This window comes from Sitophilus oryzae, unplaced genomic scaffold, assembly GCF_002938485.1.
Source record: "Sitophilus oryzae breed Bouriz unplaced genomic scaffold, Soryzae_2.0 scaffold_935_pilon_pilon, whole genome shotgun sequence".
NCBI lineage: Eukaryota > Metazoa > Arthropoda > Insecta > Coleoptera > Curculionidae > Sitophilus > Sitophilus oryzae.
This window is the reverse complement of record NW_022147567.1, coordinates 257,759-278,822: the sequence shown is the minus strand read 5'-3', so window position 1 is coordinate 278,822 and position 21,064 is coordinate 257,759. Positions and strand designations below refer to the sequence as shown.

The window sequence follows — 21,064 nt, the reverse complement described above, 5'->3', positions numbered from 1 at the left end:
TGCAAAAAAAACGTAAAAAACTGCAATTTTTGTGTTTTTTGCTTATAGCGCCAATAAAACAACATTTTTCAGAAATAATGCCTCTATACCGGGTGAGTCTCAAAAGTGGCCCACCCCTATAACTTTTTTATTTTTTCAGATAAAAAAATGAGATTTGATATGTTAGTATATGACATAAATTAGGATTGATTGACGTTTTCAATTCTTTTCGGCCACTTCCTGTTTCACCGGAAATGACTACAACTTTTGACTTTTAAATGACACCCTCGGTATTTTTTTTACATTATTCGATAGAAGATGACACTCTGAATAGAATGACATATATATGACAACTTTTGACATTTTCGCATATCGTTTATTTGAAATTGTAACATGCGGTTCATAACGACAATCTGACCAAATACCAAGTGTGTGTTACCAAATTATTCTTAGAAAAATGCTTTTTTTTCAAATAAGTTAATGAGTCACCCTTTTCAAATTTTCTGAAAACGGCATCTAATTGGCCGATGTCAAAAAAATAAACCTATTAACTTACATTCCAAAAGATACAATTAACTTAAAAAGAAATAATTATAGAAAAGACAGGTGCAAGAATTTAATAAAAAGCCTTGAAAAATTATTAAATCACTAATTTAAGAATAACAGAACGAAAAAATGCGAAAAGCTTCATTTTTTATGAACTAAGTATAAAGATATGCTACTATATCATAATTGTGGTAATGAGAAAAGAGGTTGCCTTGAAAAAAAAGCCTAGAAAATTATTAAATCACTAATTTAAGAATAGCAGAGTAATTAAATCCGAAAAGCGAGAGGTTTTATTAACTAAGTGTAACGATATGCTACTATATCATAATAGTGGTAATAAGGAAAGAGCAATTTGTAAATCCATAACCCATTCCTACTAATCTCAAAGCCGAGCCTGACTGAGTCGCTTGATAATGTGATTAATTTTTCGATATTAAGGAAGTTTCTAATGGGGTAATCGGGGGATGTCGGAGTGGGGGAGGGTTTAATGTGCAAGACACCCTCGCTGAAAAGTCGATTTCGTTAATGAAATGAACGTCGAAGAAACGACTAGAGTTCTAGACTTTTTTTGGCGGGATGGAATTAATGGACCTGTATATTTAATGAAGATTTTTTGCGGTTAAAAATCTTAAATTTAAAGAATAATTTACTCGCAAAAATATATCTTTTCTTTTTCTAAATGTTAATTAGAAATACGAAAGCTATTTTGTAATATTTCGTTTTCGCTGCTCCATTATTTTAACTATACGAAAGATAGGTTAGGCATATACTCTTAATAGCCCATAGAGTAAGGAATTTTATATAAAAAGTAATAATTATTTTTAAATATAATCAAAGTTTTTTGATTAATCGTGCCTTTTTCTAATGACAGATAAATAATTCGTAAAACGTTTTAAAACCGTCAAAGACAAATCCCGCTATATCGCATAAATTCTTAATGATATGGTATCTCTGTAGAGCCTCTTTGATTAAATTAGATAACTTAAGATGGAGATTTAGATGGGAAATATATATATTATCCAAAATTTGCAAAAAAAACGTTTTGACAAATTTTAATAAAACTTGAATTGTAGTTATCGAAACCTATTAACTACCAACTAATAACTAACCAATACTAACATTTCAGTTAATCATCGGATTACTTTTTCTTACCTGTTTATTGATATCCTTGACTTTGTTGTGTTATCTTCAAGACTAAGTCTATCATTGCATGCACTGAAAAAAAAAACATATATTTATAATAGATATATTGTATTAAAATTATAATTGCTGATAATAGTATTTTATGTATTTTATACCAATTATGACATTATATAAATTTTAATTATTTACTATTTCTTATCAAAGCCATCTCATGAATTTTATCTGATATTTTACATATTATATAATATTTTAAATACAAGAATTATTCATTTAATAATTCTGCGTTTAAAATTAAAATAATACATATATTGAAATGAAAATAATATTCAGAAATGTTGCATTTTAAACATTGCGATGTTGGCCACTCCATAAAAAATACACTGTATAAGATAATAAGAGTTTTCCTTGGTTGATGTTCAGGAAAATATAGATAAGGGTTACTACGTTATTATGATAATAATTGAATTACGATATTATTATCGATAGGTGGAGTGATGCCCTCAAAAATAAGCTAATTCGACGATCGCGAGCAGTCTCGGCCATAGCCGGTAATCTCGGCCTTTTTATGCCGAGAACGAGACCGAGATCTCGGCCTAAGAATGACTGTAACCGAGACCGACACCGAGAGCTCGGTCGGACATTAATTACTATTACTCCAACATTTCTAAACGCACTATACAGGGTGAGTTTCCTACGATGTTCTCTATGGGTATATCGGAAACTACTGGGGATAGAGAGTCGGTTAAATGGGGAAAGAATTGCAGTTTTGTGGGGTCGTAAATATGCATCTTTCAGATTTTTGAAAAATTTCATGGCTTATTAAATATTTCGAAATAAAAACAAATTTTGGCTATTTTAAAAATTGTCTCTAATTCCATTATAATCTATTTTAGACAAAAAGTTTTCAGATAAAAGTTGTAGATAACCACATCCCTAATGAAATTCTGTTCTCCGATTTTTTCTAAAGCCTGTCATTTTTGACATATGACACAAACATATGTTAGGCTATAACTATATTTTTTCGAAAAAAAAAAACATATTTATAGCTTCCATTTAAAAAAGAAAACATATGTTGGTGTCATATGTCAAAAATGACAGGATTGAGAAAAAATCGGAGAACACAAGCTCATTAGGGGTGTGATTATCTACAACTTTTATCTAAAAAGTTTTTGTCTAAGGCCAGCTTTTTCAAAAATCCGAAAGGCGCCATATGTTTGTCCTCACAAAACTGAAACTCTTTTTCTATTTGACCGATTCTCTAGCTCCAGTAGTTTCAAAGATACCCGTAGAAAACATCATAGAAAACTCACCCTGTATATTAATAAGCTAATTATTGCGATTAATTAGCTAATTATTGATTACGGCGATGTTGTTTATGGTACATCCATAAACGCTAGATTCTCTAGAAAAATCCAAATACTTCAAAACTCTTTTAACATTCCTTTTAGAGATCATATAACGCCACATCTTAAAAATTTATCTATTTTATCCATGACTAACAGACGTCAATTTCATTTAATGACATTCATTTATCGAATTTTAACTACAGAGCAGCCTCCCTATTTGTTCTCATTGTTTCACTAGGTTGACCATGATCATTCGTCTAGACAAGTGCATTATTTTAAAATTCCTCAACACCGAACAGCTAACTTCCAAAAATCTTTCAGTTTCATGGCGCCACATTTGTGGAATAATATTTCTAATAACTTTAAATTTCAATCCTTTACAGATTATAAAAAACAAATTAAAAATCATTTATTAAATTCGTAAATATTATAATTTCTTCGACTGATTTGTGATGCATTTTAAACATTGCGATGTTGGCCACTCCATAAAAATACACTGTATAAGATAATAAGAGTTTTTCCTTGGTTGATGTTCAGGAAAATATAGATAAGGGTTACTACGTTATTATGAAAATAATTGAATTACTACGTATCGATAGGTGGAGTGATGCGCTCAAAAATTAGCTAATTCGACGATCGCGAGCAGTCTCGGTCATGGCCGGTAATCTCGGCCTTTTTATGCCGAGAACGAGACCGAGATCTCGGCCTAAGAATGACTGTAACCGAGACCGACACCGAGAGCTCGGTCGGACATTAATTACTATTACTCGAACATTTTTAAACGCACTATACAGGGTGAGTTTCCTAAGATGTTCTCTATGGGTATATCGGAAACTACTGGAGATAGAGAGTCGGTTAAATAAGGAGAGGATTGCAGTTTTGTGGGGTCGTAAATATGCACCTTTCAGATTTTTGAAAAATTTCATGGCTTATTAAATATTTCGAAATAAAAACAAATTTTGGTTGTGACTATTTTAAAAATTGTCTCTAATTCCATTATAATCTATTTTAGAAAAAAAGTTTTCAGATAAAAGTTGTAGATAACCACATCCCTTTAATGAAATTCTGTTCTCCGATTTTTTCTAAAGCCTGTCATTTTTGACATATGACACAAACATATGTTAGGCTATAACTATAATTTTTCGAAAAAAAAAAACATATTTATAGCTTATATCGCTAAAAAGCTAAATGGCGCTCTTCATGAAGTCATGGCCAACTATGGTTTCCATTTAAAAAAAAAACATATGTTGGTGTCATATGTCAAAAATGACAGGATTGAGAAAAAATCGGAGGAAACAAGCTCATTAGGGATGTGATTATCTACAACTTTTATCTAAAAAGTTTTTGTCTAAAATAGACTATAATTGAATTATGGACAATTTTTAAAATAGCAAAAATTTGTTTTTTCGAAATATCTAGTAAGCCTGCTTTTTCAAAAATCCGAAAGGCGCATATGTTTGTCCTCACAAAACTGAAACGCTTTTCCTATTTGACCGATTCTCTAGCTCCAGTAGTTTCAAAGATACCCGTAGAAAACATCGTAGAAAACCCACCCTGTATATTAATAAGCTTTCTTCTTCTTTACGTGCCATCTCTTTCGTGGAGGTTGGCGATCACATTGGCAAAATCTTCACGATTCTCGGCTTTCCTTATAAGTTCTTCAAAAGTTAGGTGAGTCCAGTTTCTGATGTTTCTCAACCAAGATAGTTTCTTCCTGCCGAGACTTCTCTTTCCTTCAATCTTACCCTTAACTATCAATTGTTGTGTCAATTAAGACGTAGTATTTTTCATTTCTCAATATAATAAGCTTTATAATAATTAAATATATCTACTACATATTAAATTTTCATTATAATTCTAAAGAATCATTGACAAGATATTGGAACGAAAATAACACTAGGCTGAGACTTCAACAGCTTCTGAATCAAATGAACTCGGTGTACCCACCAAAAGCTATGCTGCTACTCTTCGACTTTGTATTGTTCGTGTGCGTGGCCAGACAATGGAGAGAATCTTGTCTAAGACAAGCAAAAAACCCACAAACACGTGTTTTTAACCACTTCATAATGAAAGAAATATAGGTATGTACATATATTTATATCCAGAAGCAACCAAATATAAAATACTTTCTTCTTGGCTATTTCTTTTGTCAAAAGCAAATAAAAAACAATGTAATCTTGCCGCCCATTCGTCTCAATTATTCCAAAACCGCTATTTTACACTTTTAATTGGCAACCTCGTCAAAGGCGGATTCCCTAAAGCGACGACAATTTTGTCTCCCTCCCTGCTGTTAATTAAGGGCAAAAACGACCAACTTGTAGGGGTGGGGGCGCTATCCCGTTGCTCAAAATTAATGGAAACAATGTTTCGGAGATTTTAAAACGACGCCGAGGACTGGAAATTAAGCAGCAGTTAACCGGAGGGCTTGATGGTGCTAATCGCAGGGAAATCCGAGACGGGAAGGCGCCGCGTTTGATGACGATTTAAGGGCTTCTTGTTTTCGGTTTTGTCTGTACGGCGAGGGAAAATGTTGCTTTTATTATTACGACGGTCACGAATGGGCTTAAAGACGTAATTATTTGTTAGAAAGAGAAAATAAATATCTTAAAACAATATTTATAGAGTAGTGGACGTCTCAAAATTATCTTCATATATTCAATTAAAAAATAGATCTAAAGGAAATTACCCAATAATTTTTAGAGTACCTAACTATCTAGTTTCATAATGGAAACTTATTTTTCGATTATTACTTACGACTACACGAAATTTACATATTTATATCATCTCTTTACAAGTGGAAAAACTTTGTATTATTCTATTTTTGAGAAAAATTTAATTTTCATAAAAGTTTCTGCCAAACCTTCCTCTTATTCTTTCTTTGCGTTAAAGCACTTCCAGCTCTTTGCAAAGTTCCCGATGTCGCTGATGTTGGTTTCTGCTGCTTCCTCCAAAAAACCTTGCTCTAAAGTTTTAAAGCGTCGGTATTCCAGTGCCGGACAGTGGCACAGCAGGTGCTCTGGTGTTTCTTCTTCCTCTCCGCATTCTCTGCAGTAGTCGTCGTTGGATCTTCCATATCACGAGATTTACCCCAGTGGGGCAGTTTCCAGTGACGACACCTACAATTATACGTACTAGGTTATTTTTGTGCTCTAGTAGTTGTTTTGTCTTTTTGCTATCTACCACTGGCTATAGTCTTCGAGCTGTAGCACAGTCCTCACGGTGTTGCCACGTCTTCTGCTTGTTCTAAGATGGTATATTTTCTATTTACCATTTAATAATTTAAAGCGGGTAGTTTTCGGTGAAAATTGCCCGCCAAAATCGAAAATTACCCGGCGAAAATTTCCCGCAGAATGTCTAAGTGACAATGACACATTTGTCACTTAAACGTAAATTATTTTTAATAGATATTCCAAAGAATATACCTAGCTAGAAAAAGAATGGACTCTGCCATACTGAAAAATGGTTCTACAGAAGTGGCGCCATCTATTGAGTAGGGCTTGTTTTAAATGGATCGAAGCGCGGGCTTTTTGAGCGTATTTATTGAATTTTACTCTAAAATAATTAAATTTGATTATTAAATCTTATTTTTTACACAAATTCAACAATACTAATAACAAGTATCGTTGTGATGTGTAAAAAATAAGATTTAACAGTATAATTTATACAATTATTAAATAAAATTAAAGCCAAACATGTGAAATATAATTTATTATTTAAAGTTTTTATTTATAAGTCAAATATTTAAACATCGTTTATTATAATAAAACAAGACCAACGTAATACGCCCAAAGTTTTGTAAATAGAGTAAATATAAGTAGGTATTTAAATGATGGCAAAAATAAAAGACTTACATTATATTTTTAGGGCCACAAACAAAAGGAATTGTCTAATTAAAACACATATAATAAATTATAGTTTGAAAAACATTTTAATCATTTATTTGATAATATTATGATTGGCGCTATGACAACGACAATATTTTTTGAGAATTTGACAATAATGACAATGGCCGTTGGAAACTATGGAAACTACAAAAAAATTCTGATTTAACGCCATCTGGCAATAACTAGTAGCAACTTCTTAACCTAAAAATGAATTGCACTACCACCTGGTGGCTAGGGCTGGAACTATTTTATTTGAGATTTCCGTGGAAACGCGGTGGAACTGCTTTTGCTATTTCACTTTCCCGCCCCTGAGGTATTCTAAAAATGTCTCGATTTGGAAACGATTCTTTAAGTGCAATTGAAGAAAAAGTTGCCGAAAGTAAGCCGAAAAACACTATAATTAATCACTAGTATGTATGGAAACAGTTTATGGACTTTATAAAAGATAGAAACTACATTTTGCATGCGAACATCTCAATCTCGGCACTGGTCAATATTTTGACCGATTGGGCATTTAATGAAAAGGAAAAAACGGCCATTTTACGGTAAAAACCTATTTGGAATGTAACAACACTAACAGCCAAGCTATTAATGGAAAAATTCCAAAAAGAATGTAATAAATATTATAAGTTCTGTTTCATTTTATTGCTTCTTTTTTAAATAGATTTTTTTAATATGCTCAAATAAATGTTTTTAAAAAATCTATGTATTTTCACTTGTATTTTCATGTTTTTTATTCGGGAAATATTCTACCGAATTACACTCGTGCATCAAAATTAACCTGATAATTTTTTATTTAAGCCTGTTGTCAATGAAAAACAGCATTCGTTTATATTCATATTTTGGAAGAGCCATTACATTTCCTCTTCATCCCATAACATTTCCTCTTCCATTGTCTCAAGGCCTTTGCTACATATATTTTAAATAATGCGAGAGAAACATAGCATCCTCGTCGTAGACCTTTATTAACGAAGAATTTTTCAGATGATGTGTTGCCTATTTTGATTTGTGATTTTCAGAGGTCAATCAGAGATATAATAAAATGATATTCTACATCGCTAAGTGACTTGAATGCCGAATCACAAAGAAACAGAAATATCAGAATCACGATTCCTTTCAGTATTCTCGCTTTGGAAAGTAAAATATAAGTGATCCAACATTTTGAATGTCCAAATGAGAATCAAAAAGGTGCGTGTATCACTCAGTTTGTCAATAATCGCTAAGTCAAGTAATAAGGCTTCTTTGCCTTTTTTTGCAAAAAGAGAAAAAAAAGTTGCAAATGTACCTAAAAAAATATTAGTCCTTATTTTAACAAGAAGGAAAAATGCAAAAGATTAAGTAGTACTACTGTTACATTTCAACATTTTTAATAATTGACATAAACTCTAATGTAGTCTAATGTAGATACAGCAATTAATTGAACAACAATACAAACCAAAATAACCGCTTGCGAAGTTTCCAGAACAGTGAAAAAAATTGAAACAAGTTTAGATTGGAAAGTGCCCATAAGGACAATGTAAACACTATTTGGCGCTATTCTTGCAACGGTCGCGACCCAAAACTTTTGAAAATTTCGGAGCGGTTCGGCTTTTTCCGGAATTATATCGCCAAATATTGTTTATTCAAATTTATTATTATTTTCGTTTAATTTTATAAATAAGATACAGTGTGTTGCATACAAGAAACTTTATTTTATATAAGGACGCATGTATGAAATACCTATGAAACATTGGAAACCGACGTTATGCCACGATCCACGATGGTTTTTGCAGTTCACAGTTCACAGCACAGCTTTTTAAGTTTTTAATGCCACTTTTTTACAATTATCACCGGTTGGAGTAAATAAAACTTGAATTAAACTCACAAGATAGTAATAATTACTTTGAAAATGGACGCTATAAACACTTTTCGGAATTTCTTTAATGAGAGCGGCTTAGATTTTGAAAGATTATTATGATTTTTGAAGATTCTAACTTTGACAAGAGAAAATTATTTCTGTTTTTGTTTGCCGTTGTTCTTAGTGACCGCTATAGCAGCGCCAGATCGCGTATAACGCGATCTGGCGACTCAAAATAATTTCGCGACCCAAAATTTTTACGGGCTTTCCAATCTAAACTTGTTGCATTTATCTATGCGTAAGTCAAATTAAATAACCAAAAATATCAGTCTATGACATTCTCGACATTGTTGACGTTTATTTCTTAGTCGACGTATTGTAAACGTGTCAAAATTGACAATAAAAGTCGACGCCCAACTATGTTGATGAATATTTAAGAAAAATCTGAAATGTTCAACTTATTGTTTTATTTAATTTGTTACATGTTATCGCCTATTTCTACATTTGTACATGTACGATATATTTTTCAATCCTCATAAAGATTGTACCCGATACTAATCTGTACCATACATCTTTGTTTCTGTACCGATCGACATACATGTAGGTGTCTTGGTTCGTATGTTATTGATATTTTATTGATATTCAGTGGTGATTTCTTGTTACGTACAGAGGGTTTTCTACGATTTCTTTTTAATTCCATGATGTTAAAACATGTTCTGATAAATCCAGCCTAGCTTTGAAAGATATACTGATATATTTTTATCAATTATTTAACTGTAACGGAAATTTTTCTATTAGATCATTTAGAACATACCTTGGTTTTATAATTATACCTGAATATGTCGACTTTAAAGTTAAGCATATATGTAGTTAAGACAGTAGTGGAACTTTTATATTTATTCTTTTAGCTAAATAACACAGCCCGCTACTAAAAAGATATGCAAACAGTTGAAATATGATGTTGCATTATAATTTGTAATTATATTTATACAGTATTTATGTAATATTAACCTCGTCTAAGAACACTAGGTAAACTAAATTATAATAAAATCATTATCATAGGCAAATATTTAAAAGTTACGAATTATTATGTAGTGAGGGGGCAATAAGAGGATATCTAATTCTTAGACTAGAAGTATTAATTTGAAGCACATTGAAATCTTTATTACATCTCTCAAAGAAGTGTCAAAGTTTTTCCTTATTTATTTGATGTGACAATTTTATCATATAACATGTACAGGGTGTCCCAATTTAGTTGAAATTATACGGAATCTTCGTTATTAAAAATATCTTTAAATTGCTGACCTGGATATTAGTTATTTGAATTTTTCAATTGGCTTGATTTTCCTTATTTAATGTTAATTAAAAAACCAGAGTCTTGGAAGGACATGAAATTATTTTAAATATCAATTAAATAGTTTTGATATTGTTAAGTTACCCAAAACAAAAAAAAGTATCAAGTCTGGCATGTCATTGTACTCAGGAGATCGAGTTCTTCCAAAACCTGATATAAAAAATGTAGGTCCGTATTTAAAAAAATTAAGTTGGCCTCTGTATCTCACAAATTATCAGCTAATTTAAAAATCTAAAAATACCATGAGATAGCCCTAATAAAGTGGCTATGAGAATGTGCTATTAGTTTTTTGATTTTCTAAAAAGTAACGACTGGAAAAAATATTGATTTTCAAAAAAAATCCGTTTATTTCCAAAAAACTGAGCAATCCTTGAAATTTTTAAAACTTTTTTGAGGGCATCTTGGTGAATATGCCAAGGAGCAAATTTGCCCCAATTTAACTATCTTCGTATCTATTATGGTTTCCGAGATACCAATCAATGCTCGTACCTCGAATTTGTAGCACCCTGTATAAATTTAATGGATTCGATTTATGCTACGATTAATTTCTGTTTTAAAATTAAATCTAATTTCAATCTTTTACTCTCCATTCGTGCTGAAATCTGAAATAAAGGCTATTCAATTTAGAAAAAATCTTCCAGTATGCTCATTAAAAATATCCTTCACAAGAGTCTTATTTCAACCGAGCCCCATATTGTCAATTCTTCCCTTGCTTCCGTTCCCTTTCCCCAACCTGTCCCAATCAATCTAATTACCGCCCCCTTTTTATGAGCCGCTGCCACGATCGATTTTTCCAACCCCCAATGCAAATAGGTCTACATTAGATTTCCTTACATTATTGAAGGCCCGCTTTGATTAGGGCCTTATTAACGTTTTAGCTGGCTGCCATTGGCGGCGGCGGCAGTGGCCACGATTCTTTCGTGTCCTAATCGAATATTAAATAATCCGGATCGATCGGTTGATTGTTGTATAGGGGGTTGTGGTCAGCCCGTAGTTATTCGCGGAAATTCCACGGCAGAAATTATTCATTAGCGTCGCGTTGGCCGATTGAGCTTACTCCAAATTATTAGTATGCGTTAAATATTTTATGCTTAAGGACAGAGGCAAAACAGTTTTAGTAAAAAACGTTTTTGTCCTGGACAAAATTATGATTGTCTTACAATAACTATAAAAATATTATGTTTTAGAAGTATTTTTGTTTAGAAGCAAATTATCATCACCGTCATCATAATTTTCAGCTTATTCAACCATTTCCAAATATGATGTAGCCTCCCTCACATATTTAGATATTCTCTTTATAGTTGCCCATTGTAGTCTACTGTTGGCTATGCAGGCCCAAGTTATTCCTGCTTATTTCCTAATATCATGGTTCCACCTCAGGTTTGGTCTTCTTCTAGGTCTCTTAATTTCTTGTAGGTACCATGCTGTAATTTTTCTCTCTGTCCTTCTGGTCAGGTGTCCTGCTCGTTGCTAACTGAGAGATTTGATTATGTGGATGACATCTATTACTTGGATCTTTTATCGTATCCACTCTATTCCTTACCGTTTTTCTTGGGTATTCCCAGTACATTTCGTTTCATTGGGCGTTGTGCGACCTGCAGATTCCTTATAATGTCCGTTTTAAGTGTCCAGGCATGCATAGTCATGACTGGTAATACACCTTGGTCGAATGTGATTGAGTTTCTTCCATAAGTACTCCATGCTAACTTAAATCTTCTCTTGATTCCTGGTAGTAGAGATCCCGAGCTGTGTATTAGTTTGTCCCAAATAATATTCTTCTACTATTTCCAGTGATGTGTTATTTATTAGAATGCCTTTTCTGTCTACTAGTTCGTTGTACAGGGTGGGTCAAATTCGACGCTTTTAAATGGAAACACCCTTTTCTATAGGAGATAGACGAAAACTAATATCGGCGTCTTGGGCTCAATTTTCATCAAAAACATGATGGTGAAAACCGCACGTCAATATCTATTACCGTTTCGGAGTTACGGGGTGTTTTTCAAAAATGTGCATTTTTAACAAATCGCTGTAACTTTTTTGCTATGGAAAATTTTGTATTTCTATGAGAACATTTCCAAAGCACTTTTTTACGTAGAATTTAATGGTTTAAGTATAATTTTTTTAAAATTAATAATTTAAGGGTTATCAACAGAAAAATTGATTTTTTATTTGGGGCACCCTCTATATTTTTAATTAACTGAAAAGAATTTAAAATTACCTTTCCAAAAATATAGCACACTTGATATTTTGTTATAATCCCTTTCGAAATACAGAATTTTTAAAAGTTCGCCACTTTTAACCAGTAGGCTTTGAACCCCTTATTGATGATATGCCCTTAATGGAACTCGAAAACATATTTTTCCAGCAAGATGACGCACCGCCTCTGAACGCTGAAATTTTTGTAGCCAATTTCAAGAATAATTGAATAGCTAACCAAGATCCCAGCCGTTGGCCGTCGAGGCCGCCTCACTTAGTACCCATGGATCTAATCCTATGGATATATTTGCGGAAGAATAAAAGTTCCTTATTCTTCCCTATAATCTAGACAAGAATTAGAAATACCTAGCAGTTATGAGAGGGTATCTTTCACCCCCACTGAGTTAATGAATTCCGCGAGAAATGTTCAAAAACTGCCCCGTCTGTCCATAACAGAAGACAGTCGATATGTCGAACACCTGTAGCAAAATCTCATGTCTTGGTTTGCTATTTATTATTTTTATTGTTATTAGATATAGTTTAAATGTGTTGATGTTGGTTAAATATATTAATTGTTATAAAATTCTGCATCTCTCATAGCAAATATTATTTTCGTTTTAATTGATGCTCACAGCTAGAATTTTTTTGCATTACAGCCGGTGCCGTTCAAAGCCTACTTTTTTAAAGTAGGCGAATTTTTATATACTCTATATCTCGAAGAGGAATCGAGCAAAATATCAAGTGTGTTATATTTTTGGAAAGGCAATTTTAAATTATTTTCAATAAATTAAAAATATACAGGGTGTCCCATATAAAAAATCAAATATTCTGTTGATAATTCTTAAATTATTAATTAAAAAAAAATTATACTTAAACCATTAAATTCTAAGTAAAAAGGTGCTGTGGAAATGTTTTCATAAAAATAAAATTTTCCATAGCAAAAAGATACAGCGATTTGTTAAAAATGCATATTTTTGAAAAACACTTTAGAAACGGTAACAGATATCGGTGTGCGGTTTTCACCATCATGTTTTTGACAAAAATTGAGCTCCAGACACCGATAATAGTTTTTGTCTATCTCCTATAGAAAAGGGTGTTTCCATTTAAAAGCGTCGAATTTGACCCACCCTGTACATTATTTTAGTTTTTGCTAAATTCATTTCGAGACCTACTTTATTGCTGGCTGTATTTAATTCATTAATTTGTGCTTGTTGTTTAGTTATTGGCAATTAACAGCGAATAATCAGCGAATTTTAGATGGTTAAGATATTCTCCATCTATTTTTAATCCTTTGTTGGTCCAGTCCAGTTGACGGAAGATTTCTTCTAATGTTGCTGTAAACATCTTTGGGGATATCGCGTATAACTGTCGTACTTCTTTGCCAGTTGAGAACTCTGGATTTTTTTTTATATCATTATAATCTAGTATTATAATCTTCTTTGTATATATTAGCGAATATATTATAGAAGCACATTTTATATTTACACTTAAATATGCAGTGCAGCATATACAGTACTTGTCGCAACTAAAAATGTTTTATCATATAATGATCAGCCTGATCGTGATACAAGTCCGACTAACTGATGACGTACAGTAGCCCAGGAGTTTTGCTCCATGTCGCAAAAAAGCTTAAATAGCGTGATTTAAACAAAATGTAAAAATCAATAACAAAAATAAAGGGTGAAAAACGTCGTGTGTGAATTTAAATATGATATTTCATATTTAAATTGGAGGATTATTCTTGAATAAATTTCATTTTTTTTAATCTCATACTAAACACTAAGACATGAAAGAATTTGAAATAATAGTAAAACATTCTGAAGTTGCACATCCCTGAAAATTGTTTATTAGCAATTTCCAGGGTTGCACAGGTTATACTCAGGAGATCATATCTTGTAAGAATTTCTGGACAAGGAAAGCAGTGTAGTCAGTACTAACTTTCAACCGCATTAATTACCTTATGATTGTTAATCTCAAATTCAGCTTTCCATATTAGACTGGAATAGAATGCTCAATAACTGCGACCTTAAAGATCTATTATGTCCCCCTTTCTTGAATATATAACTCATCATACAGGTATAACTCATCATACATGGCGATCTTCTCCCCCTCCCCCCCCGTTTTGGGGGGACAGGATATTTCCCATTCTCCTCTGATAACATATATTCTTCCTCCGAGGAGTAGACAACCTTTCCACGGTTGGGGTTTAGCCAAATCGCTACAAGTAACCGTTCTTAAGATCTTTAGAATGAAAATAGTCAATACATGTCATTATTGACTAAAAATAAATATGTTGAGTAGATAGTTATTTGACTGAAATGATAAATTTATGAACTTTTGATTTTTTTAAATTAATCATAAATTTTTCTTCAAAAAAATCATGATAAAACAGTTTCTGTTGTACTTTTGGCACAAAAACATTTAAAGTTTATGATTTCAGTCTAATAACTAGTCATTTAAATGTTAGACTATTCAATATAAAGTACCTATTTAGTCAACATGTTTAATTTATGTCAATGATGTCAGGTACTGATAATTTCGATTCCAAATATCTCGAGAACCCGTAGCGATTTTTACCAAGAGACTTCTTTACGTAAAAAACTTCGTGAATGTATATTTCTTTACTCAGTTGTTTTATACAAGTACGGACAAAAAGTTATTACTTTTCAAACCAGTGAAAAAATATGAAGATGGCACCCTCTACAAGTAGGAGTCATATTGACATCACAATCAAATTTCTCATGTCAAAAAACTCCCAGACACCAATTTTCATCCAAATATTGACGTTACTTCAGAAATTATTTAGGACAAAATCGAAATAAAAATGAGAAACTTCAACACCCTGTATCTCCGAAACTAGGCATTTTAGGACATACATTTATACGAACTGTTTTACTTATTATTATCTGCAGAATAGAATGCCGAAGTTTCCGAAAGATAGTTGTACACCCACCCTATATTATCACATTCAAAATTATGCTAAAGAGAAAACAGAAAATGAGATAATAGAAAAATGTTTTTAACAATATTTTTGAGAACTTGGACAAAATATTAGTAAGTTGCTTCATTTGGTTTCTTAAACATTAATAAATATATATCATTTTAAAATTCTTCCTTGAACTGTAAATTGTAATGGTTAGATGGATAAAATTGAAAATACATAGACAGCTCAGTAAGCTAAGCTACCCATAATATTTACATGCACCTCAGAATGAACTGTTTAACGATCTGCTCGGTGCATTTACGCTGATGTATTCGTCATACGTAGCGATTATGCTTTCATATTACGTTACAATTATGATGTCGATCACGTAGGATTAGCCAGTAATGCAAACAACGCGACATCGGATTGTGATTAATCTCTCATAACGAATGTAATATTGGTTTCTTCAATATTCCCTTCATCGGCCAGTTAATTTTATTCACTAGACATAGCTCTTATAGGTGTTAGTCTTTCACTTTTAATATTGCGCTCATGCATTTATGAATAAAATGGCTATTAACTTTTATTTTTAATTCAGATGATTGGTACGTGAGTTATCTGATGCTTTTACTTTGAAATATTGAAACGAATGCACGGTCTACAGAAGGACTTGCAGGGCCGCGTTAAGGTGAACATGTACCCTAGGTAGCATTTTCAACTTTTTTTCAACCGCCCTTTTCAACTAACAAAAATTCAAGTAAAATTTGTTATACTTAATATTGTCAACAAATGGAAATTTTTCGTTGATTATTGAGTTTTAAGAAATTTATGCTTTTTAAAAAATATGGTATAGAATAACTGTGAAGAAAATTCCCCTTCACTTAAATATATTACCATATGTGTATTCCTACAGTGTGTTTATATAATCTGTCCAACGACCTAGAGAATATTTGGACAGACAACATCCTAAAAATTACAGAAATTACAATTTGTCTGTAAATTAAAATGACAGACACAACTGTCACTTTCAGGGATCCTGCCGTTGGATAAACAATATTGTCAACAAATGGAAATATTTCATTCCGTTTTAAGAAAAGTTGATGCTTTTTTAAAAAAATTGACATATGTTTTGAAATAACCTGTCATGGCAAATTTAAAAAGCCCCCTTTATTTAAATATATTACCATATGTATATTCATACAATGAAACTTTCATTGTAACTCTTCATCCAATTACAAACTTTGAAACTAAAAATTCATATATATTTTTTAATTTAATGCGGGACGCTAAAGTAAAATGACAGCATTGGAATAATTTATTTGATTCACTCGTGTCATTCATACGAAAAAAATAATTTTCTTTTTTATTTTCGTAAGTTAATTGAAAATGTGTAATTTTTTTGAGGTCTCTGTATATTTATGAAACTTGATAAATAGACATTAAATCAATTTTTTTATGTTTTTGGCAATTTAGTCCATCCTTATTAGTAAGGGATTAAAGTAAACTCCATAAAAACAACTTTTAACACTAATTAGTCTAACAGTTTCAGGTTGGAACCTTTGGTGCTACAACAGCAAAATAAAACACTAAATCACCACAATACACTTTTTCGGTGTGTTTTTCGGTTTCAGTGTTTTATTTTACTAATTAGTCACAATAAAAACACCCAAAAATACAAAAAAGGATAATAATAATTTAAACTAAATATTACAAACTATATTCTTTAGAAGGGTTTTTCCTTGACATTTCTTTGCCACAGTTGTTCGAATCGTCTTAGATTATTATTAAACAGTATTTAATATTTGGTTTTAATAATTCTAAACTAATATAATATTTTTGCAGTATGTTTTATTTTCGAGCGTATTGTTTTCCAAATCAAAGATATTTAAACTCGGGAGATACAACGATCCATTCATAAAACGCTCTAAACCTTCATCACACATTGGTTTGCGAAAATCAACGAGTGCGAGAGAGAATGGACAAAGAAGGGAATAGGGTATCGGCGCAACGGCAACAATGTAGTTGTTTACAAAGATTAGACGGTTGAGGTTAATTTCCCGTGGCGTGCCGATCGACCGACAGTATTTTAAGGAAATTAAAATAATTGTTTAATAAATTTAAAAAAATAATAACACTTACATATTTGTCGCATTGTAAAAAGCTGAGGGAGGATACTAATAGGAAAAAAATAAGTTGAGGGAGGATAAAGAAATAAATAAAAACCGGCATAATTTTTTATTATAAGATGGCTTTTCACATAAGAATAACGATTAAAAAAATCAATAAGCGTTTTTTACTTTATTTTATTAAATAAAATATCAAATTTTGGGTGTATTAGTAAATGCAGTTTCAATATCTTGTTCCAAACCTTGTTCATCTTCGGTGAATGAAACCCCCTCTATTAGCAATAACAAAATAAAATAGTTATTTTAACCTAGTAACACAATATTTTACCAAAAACTAATAATACTAATATTATTATTATATGTATATTTATTATATACCTATATGAATTTTACAACTATTAAATGTGTGTCTAAAGGGATCGCACCGCGGTTAAAAAACCGATACAATGATACAAAGTACCAGAGTGGTGCGACCCCAAAAACAAAATAGAAATAAATTAAATTATAAAAATAAACAGAATTAAAAAAAATAAAATTAGATAAAAAATTGAAGATATAATTTTATCAGGGATGAGCGGAGATAAGCAGAGAGGCATAACGAAACAGTGTAACCGGAACAGCAACCAATGACGGGCATATCAGAAGAACAAGAACCTCACAAATCAGTCGAAGAAATTATAATTTTTTAAATGATTTATTGTTATGAATTTAGTAAATTATTTTTAATTTGTTTTTTATAATCTGTAAAGGATTGAAATTTCAAGTTATTAGAAATATTATTCCACAAATATGGCGCTATGAAACTGAAAAATATTTGGAAGTTAGCTGTTCGGTGTTGAGGAATTTTAAAATAATGCACTTGCCTAGTCGAATGATCATGGTCAACGTAGTGAAACAATGAGAACAAATAGGGAGTCTGCTCTGTAGTTAAAATTAGATAAATGAATGTCATTAAATGAAATTATTACAAATCTAAACAAAATTATTTGATATTATAATACAATCATCAAAAAAGTCTAGCGATAATTTTAGAAAATCATAAATAAAATAAAATGGAGATTGTTTAGTAAACGGTTCTTCCCTTAGTCTTAAAAAATATTTAGTTTTTTTCTCTGATTTGCAAAGGAAAATTCATATTGTTTATAAATAATAAAAAGTGCATGTGCAAAGAATTTCAATACAATAAAATGCAAAAATACAACAAAATGTAGTAGTCATAAAATTCATGTAATAAGTACATTAATTATATGTATGTCAAAAGATGTCCATTTACATTATAGCAACCAACATTTAAAACAAAAGCCGTATTAAATTGTAACGGCAACAAAAAAGTAAGGCCGCAAAATTCCATTTTTGGTACACCCCAATAAAATTTTCACAAAAGGTAGGTAATGATTTGTCAAACCCAAGTGCGTACCTAGATTATACTTATTCAATACCCTTTCTTAAAAGGGAAACAGAAATTGTTATTAAGTTGTTATTAATTAGCACGTACCATGTACCTTTTTTCTACAAATAATTTAATTAATAAATATATAATTTAAAAAACATAATAAATTAATAAATATACAATTTAAAAAATAAACCTAAAAATAAATATAATTTAGAAATCTGCTATTTTTTAGGTCAAGACTAACTCTCTCTCTAAAACCTCTGATCTACAGAGAACAGGATATAATAATATACCTAACACTACTTATTTTTATTTATCGGTGAAAAGTTAAATTTAGATTTAACTGATACACTCTCTTGTACACAATACATGAATGCACCATATTTTCAAATTACTGTCCACAGAAGTCCACAAAATAACGCAAAAATACTATAATAGTGCAAATAAAGAATACGGAGCTTGATCGGCGGCATAGCAACATCGCAACAGGAGAATCTAGGAATTTTCATTCATTCTCGAAATCCGTTGTACTACGCCGGCATATTTCTAAAACTGACGTTGCCAAACTGCTTTTTATTATTAAAAGAAACACGATCATGATATTTTTATTCCATTAGAAAATTTAAAATAGTTAAGCAGTTAAGCATTAAATGAAAGAATTGACGTTAGCAAATTAATGTACTTGATATATTATAGAAATATAACGAAATTATTTATTACTTAATAATTGGTTGTGGTATTTAATCGAATACTAATACCAATATACAGGTAAATCTGGCAAATATTTTCGGTGTAAGAGAGATGCGAAAATAAGGAGAGAATAATGGCCGATGAAGGAAAAAGGTAAACAATTGTATCTCTTGAGTTTAAATATCTTTGTTTCCAAATTGTTTTCATTAAAAAAATGTCGCCCCCTATCAGTTTTGCAGATGTTATTTCTTCATTTTCGATATAACTCATACAAAGTTTATGGCACGAATTGTTGTCGTCCCAACGCACTTGCACAAATCGAACTGAATTGGTGTCTTCGTTTTAATGTTCAGTTTGAACTGCACAAATTAACACAAATTAATGGACAAGTGAACTAATAGAGTAGACCTGAATAGTTGCGATTCAACTATTGTGAAGTGTGTGCAGAATAATGGACTAAGAAGACGAACTACTGGCAGTACCAGGTGTTTTAATAATTAAAAAATTAAAGGAGCCAAAAAAACACGGAGCCCAGAGATCTTGGATCGAAAACAAGGACACCTATTCCCATATTAATTTTAACTAATTAAATTGAACTTTTTAATAATTATTTTAACGTCTTTTAAATAAAATAACAACAAATATTCAAAACGAAAAGCCGGATACAAGTAAATAAGGCCAGACATTCGCTGCTACAGACATGCGCGGAAGTAGGCGATTGAGTTAAAAAGTTGGAGTGTCGTTTATACGTTCATGTATTTGCTCCAACCACAAGCAAATTATCTGGCCGCTCCAGATTCACTCAAGTCAAACTTTTTGGCTTGTGCAAATTTGCGATTTCGGTTTTCATGCAACAAGTTACTTGTGCAAATCGGACATGCACAAGCCAATTTGCGCCAATTGCATGAGAGTGAAAACGCACCTTAAGAAACGAAGTGTTCTGGTGTTTCCCCATTTTCCATACAAAATCTGAATTCGTCATTGTTTCTTAGCTTCAATCTATTGAGGTTGGGTTGGGTGCAATATTGAAGTTTTATGACATATGCGCCTTTCGGATTTTTGGAAAGTTTATATGGTACTAGATATTTCGAAAAAACATTGTCTGTGTCTTCTTCTTGTAGTACTATCTTCTAATGAAGGTTGGCAACAATCGCGGCGAAACACTGTCTGTCCTGTGCAGCTCGAAACAGTTCGTGTGAGTTCAGTCCAGTCCAGTCTCGTAAGTTTTTCAACCAAGAGTGCTTGCGTCTCCCAAGTCCTCTTCTTCCTTCTACCTTTCCCTCCATAATCAACTTCAGAAGCTTTGCTCTGCTACTGCGCATGACATGGCCCAGGTATGCTGTCTTTCGTTTTTTTATATTTGCAATTAATTCCCTGTCCCTGTTAAGCCTCCCAAGAATCTCTTCATTGCGTACATGATCTGTCCAGGGTATTTTCAAAAGTCTTCTGTAGCTCCACATTTCAAAAGCTTCCAACCGTCTCATGGTGTTTATTTTAATAGTCCATGTCTCACAGCCGTATAAGAGGATTGAGTATACATAACAATGGACAAAACGCAGACGTATGTTGATGTTGAGTGATCGGTTACATAATATGTTTCTCACTTTGTTAAACATTGACCTAGTTTGTTCTATACGCGATGTAACT

At 31.8% G+C, this 21,064-nt stretch overlaps 1 protein-coding gene across 1 annotated transcript in view; it reads right to left on the bottom strand.

The window, feature by feature from the left end:
• Positions 1 to 1,704, bottom strand: part of LOC115890855 (zinc finger homeobox protein 4) — a 228,676-nt gene extending 226,972 nt beyond the window's left edge. Inside the window, exon 1 of the mRNA XM_030911208.1 lies at positions 1,678 to 1,704. The gene's annotated coding sequence lies outside the window, so the exon portion shown is untranslated. The remainder of the gene's footprint in view (positions 1 to 1,677) is intronic.
• Between the last annotated feature and the right edge of the window lie 19,360 nt (positions 1,705 to 21,064).